Source organism: Saccopteryx leptura, chromosome 2 (assembly GCF_036850995.1).
Source record: "Saccopteryx leptura isolate mSacLep1 chromosome 2, mSacLep1_pri_phased_curated, whole genome shotgun sequence".
Taxonomy (NCBI): Eukaryota; Metazoa; Chordata; class Mammalia; order Chiroptera; family Emballonuridae; genus Saccopteryx; species Saccopteryx leptura.
In genome coordinates, this window is record NC_089504.1 from 311,743,247 (window position 1) to 311,748,437 (window position 5,191).

The 5,191-nt window shown below is 40.1% G+C and overlaps 1 non-coding gene across 1 annotated transcript; it reads left to right on the top strand.

Moving 5' to 3' along the window:
• The first annotated feature begins 2,725 nt into the window (after positions 1 to 2,725).
• TRNAI-GAU (transfer RNA isoleucine (anticodon GAU)) lies at positions 2,726 to 2,801 on the top strand. The gene has a single exon. It is a non-coding gene; the product is annotated as a tRNA-Ile (tRNA).
• Positions 2,802 to 5,191: the final 2,390 nt, after the last annotated feature.

Here is a 5,191-nt window from a genome sequence, read left to right on the forward strand (position 1 = left end):
AACAAAAAAACCTATTGTAATTTACTAGGTAAAAATGGCATCATTTTTTTTCTTAGATCTGCATTTCTTTGTTTACAAATGACGTTTACATTCTAAAAAATATTTTAGAACTTTGCCTTTTCTCTTGGATGAGCGATCATGTGTTTGCTTCACCAATCTACTGAGGAATGTTTTTTTTTTTTTCAAATTTATTTTTAATGTGCATTTTATACAACAAGGTCTTAGGAGAGTTTATTTCTTTTTCCTGTAAGTCCTACCTTTTAAAAGTTTATTTCTTGGCATTACATTTTTTGTTTTTGTGCTGAGATGCAAAAGGAAATTTTCTTTGATTGTATTTTCTAAGTGGGCACTGTACATAAAGATGATAGATTTTTACATGTTTATGTTCCAATATATTTTCAGTTGATTCTCTTGGAATTTTTAGGTCTATTACCATTTCTTGTTGGCAAAGAAAATTCCTCTTTTCTAAGATTTGTGGCTTTTATTCCTATTCTATGTCTCACACTGGTTAAAGCTTCCAGAATGTTTAAAAATGGTGATGATATAGGGTAGAATCTACTTTGCTTCTTATTTTAATGGTGACATTCTAATATTTCATTGTTAAGTATATTAGAAGTAGGCTTAAGATAAATTATTAGGAATGAGCTTAGAATTTTATTAAATGCCTATTCTGCATATATTATTATGACCTTATGCTTTATTTTTTACTGGCTTATTGGTTTAATAATTTTTATTTCTTAAAATTGAATCATTTTTTTTTCGCATTGGGGAATACATTTTATTTGATCATGGTGAATTGTTCAAGTTAAACTGAATTGAACTTGCTAGTATTTTATTTAGAATGAGCATAATAAAATGAAACTAGTATGTAGATTTCTGTTTAACACTTATTTGTCAACTTTTGGGGTCAGAGTTTGTTTTACTAGATTCACAAAATGAATTGGGTCACTTTTAATCTTTTTCTATGCCCTGAAAAAAAATGATGTAGACTGGGAATTATCTGTTCCTTCAACTATTTGCTATGTAGCTATACAATACTTTAACTTAAACCTGTTATGGAAAAGAATTATTTGACAGCTTTCAATTTCTTCTGTGGTTATTGATCTCTTTAGGCTAAAATTTTTAAAATCAATTTTGGAAGATTACATTTCTCTTACCTCCATTTCTTCCTCATATTTATGATACTCTACTATTTATTAGGTTCATGTCTGATATGATGTTATTGTGAGTTATACTTTAATTAATGTAAAAAGATCCATAGTCCAATTTAATGATTTTTTGCCTTGACTTTCTACTTTGGTGATTCTATTGCTTCACCTGCCTCGTTGCGTCTTTTATCCTTTATTCTCTCTCCCTTTCTTCCTTGTTTCTCCCTCTACATCTCTTATCTTTTTGTCTTTTCCTGATTGAGCAGTAACTGGCTTCTTGAAATTTGTGAAATGGTTTGGACACAATTAAGAACAGCTTTCTTTCTCTGTTTTCTGTCTTCAAATGTGCCCTGCATATTTCTCTCCCCTAATCTATGATGGTATGTTGGGTCAAAATGTCCATTCCACTCTAATGTAAAACTCTCATCTCTCATCCATTTGTAGTTTCCCCAGGTTCCTCACTACCCTGAGCCCAGGACACTGTTGGACAGACAACGTCTATGTTCTTCTCCTACTAACTCTCCCTGGTCTCCCTTCTTATTGTGGCTCTTCTGGGGTATGTGTGTTGGGGTGTGTATATAGGAGAAGCAATCAGAGAAAAATGCACAATCTTAAAAAATGTTTGTTTTGTTTTAAATGTAACTGACCTTGTGTTGTAGTAATGTCTTGGCTAACACCGTCTTGCCTTATATATTATACTTCCTGTGTGGTAGGACACTGTATTAGGGTTCCTCAGATTAAACAGAACCAGTGTGTGTGTGTGTGTGTGTGTGTGTGTAGTGTAGAGAAATAGAATGTGTGTGAGAGAGGTTGATTTTAAGGAATTGACTCACATGATTACGGAAGCTGGCAATCCCAAAATCTGCAGGGTAGACCAGTAGGCTGGAGACCTAGGGAAGAGTCAATGTTGTAGCTTAAGTCCCAAGGCTGTGTGCTGGCAGAATTCTTTCTTTTTTGGGGGTAAGTCACTATTTTTTCTCAAGGCCTTCTACTGATTGGATGAGGCCCACCTACATTATGAAGGATAATCTGCTTTACTAAACGTCTACTGATTTAAGTGTTAATCACAATCATTTGGGATAGTGTTTGACCAAACATCTGGGTACCGTGGGCTATCTAAATATTCAAGTCAACACATGAAATTAATCATTGCAGACCCACTGCACAATTCTACTGTCATTTTGTGACTTCTTACTTTAGCAGTTTGCTTCTTTCTGTTGGGGTGTCTCACCCTAGCAAGCCATCCTCTTTGGAGAGGTATCTTCAGGAATGCTCAAGCCTTTCTACCTACCCGGTGTCCTCTGGGCCCATAGGAAACACTTCCATCCCTTACCCACCACACTGTTGCCTCTCCCCTTCTTTTCCATTCCACGCTACCGTGGTCAAGCTGTAGCCCTTAGAATTCTCCAGGGGAGCACCAGATACAGTACTCATTTCTCTATGTTCTCACAAGCCCCTAAATTCCCAGGGACACCATAGCAAACTCCCAAGAACTTTCTTACTGACTGTGTCTCTGCTCTAATGGTAAGGTCAGGATGTGTTTACCAGTTCCCACAGTTTAAAATGTTAAGTATCCAGCCCTGGCCGGTTGGCTCAGCGGTAGAGCGTCGGCCTGATGTGTGGGGGACCTGGGTTCGATTCCCGGCCAGGGCACATAGGAGAAGCGCCCATTTGCTTCTCCACCCCCTCCCCCTCCTTACTCTCTATCTCTCTCTTCACCTCCCACAGCCAAGGCTCCATTGGAGCAAAGATGGCCCGGGCACTGGGGATGGCTCCTTGGCCTCTGCCCCAGGCGCTAGAGTGGCTCTGGTTGCGGCAGAGCAACGCCCCGGAGGGTCAGAGCATCGCCCCCTGGTGGGCAGAGCGTTGCCCCTGGTGGGCGTGCCGGGTGGATCCCGGTTGGGCACATGCAGGAGTCTGTCTGAGTGTCTCTCCCCATTTCCAGCTTCGGAAAAATACAACAACAACAAGAAGAACAAAAAAAAAATGTTAAGTATCCAACAGGAGACTGAGCTGCAGGTCTCCTCTTCTTAAAGGCACCCCCCCATCTCTCTAAATGTTTTTTTGTGAAACAGGGCGGGGGTAGTGCTCTCTCCCCTCCTCCACGGGGGAGAGAAAAGCCTCAGCACATTTTCCCAACGAGGGCTGCTCTAAAATCTCCCTCAATTCAACCTTTCTTTGACTATATTTTTTTAGGTAAACAGGTTGGGGCCTGGCGTAAGAACCTCTTAGAAGTCCAGAGGGCATATGAGAGCAGCTCTGTGCTCGCTTTAGAATTTTGCCACAGGGCTTCCCACTTTGAGGCTCCAAAAACAATTCTGAGACAACAGGAAAAGTCCAATTCAATATCAAGACTTTATCATTGCTGTTCCTCATATTTTCAATTTCCCTCTGTTGTTTTCACTTTACTATAACATTTATTAATATAGATTTGTATTTTAAAATAGTCTAATTTGAGAAAAATTTCCTTGTAATAAAAGAGCATGTCATCTTTAAAACGTTCAGCATCCACATCTAGTTTGGGTTTTCATGTTGCCTATTTTCTTTTCTTTTTTTTTTTTTTGTCTCCTTGTGCTTTTGTTATAGTAATATAAAATATCTAATATATAGAAATAAGTTAGGATATAATATTAAAAGCCATTAAGGCAGGTGAGTAAGGCTACACCCTCTGGGCAAGAGCTAACAGCGTGTAGAGATGTGATAGGCAAGGCCATGCCCTCTGTGCAGGGCCCAGGAAGTGTGTGTGTGTGAAATTATATGTAGATAAAAGACCTTCCTGTGAGGAACTCCCTGAAAGGGGCTTGATGAGATAACCCTGTAGATTAGCACCCGTTCGAAGGCCTAGGCTAGAAAGGGTACTTAAGCCAATGGCGCCCCAGCGCAGTCAGTCGTCCAGACTCCGATGTCAAACACAGGTCGTCTCCACATGGTTCTGACCAAAGACCAAAGGACAACCGAGAGGAGCACGCCGACAGGGCCCCATTAAGCTGTACCCAGGCACGCCATTGGATCTGTGAGAAATAAACTGCCTGTGTGATTCTTGCAACTAACTTGTGTGTTGGTTTGTGTCTTTCCTCTGGTGGCGATTGGTCTCGGTACCAATAAGTAGAACCCTCACAGCTGCCTCAAGACTATTCTGGAAGGGGCTGCCAGCCCTGCCGTTAAGCGGGAGTGTCTCATTGCAGGGGAGGTCGAGTAGGGGACACCTGGTCAATGTAGAGTTCGGGCTCTACTGGGACAACGTTCTATTGTATTTAACCACATCTACTAAGTATTTATTTTGTCTTCTGTCATGCTTTTGAATTTAAGTATTTCGCTGTATTTATGGTAGTGATTGACTCTGACATTATCAAAGGTTCAATTAATTTTTCTCTCTCCCTTTGTGGAAGTCAAGGACAGACAGCTTTGACTCTTTCCTGTGTCCGATGAGGAATTTAATATGCCGTAGCATTAGGTCCCCGCCCTTTTCTGTTTCATTTGTCTTTCTTACATCTTTCTTTCTTTTTCTTTTTTCTGGGATATTTTCTCAAGTTTGTTCTCCACGTTGCTGAAAACATTTTCCTCTTTATCAGTTTTGCAGTTTACTGCTTCCTCCACAAATTTTTATGCAATTTCATTAAAACTTACACTAGTTTTTAATAACTTCCCTTTTATATCTGCTGCTATTCCAATCTGTTCTCTTCTATTGGCTCCCTGTTTCTTTCTCCCTCAGAAGCTATTTCTTTGTATTTAAGGGGAGTTACTACAAAGGAGTTTGGAAAAATATACTCTGTGCCATATAACCATGTGACTGTATTTAATATCCCTGAACTGTACACTTAAAATAATTAAAATGGTGTAAAGCCAGGAGCCGGGGCAGGGTCACTATCTCAGCAGCCTTCTGGCCTATGCAGGTTCACATTGGATTCGGGCAGTCGGTAAAGAAACAATGGAGCCAAAAACTGGTGGACCATTTTCTTTAATTCTAGCTTGCACCCGGTGGGCAAGTAAAAATACACACTGGGCTCCAAAAGCCACTCACATTCAGTGCTCACAAAGCCACT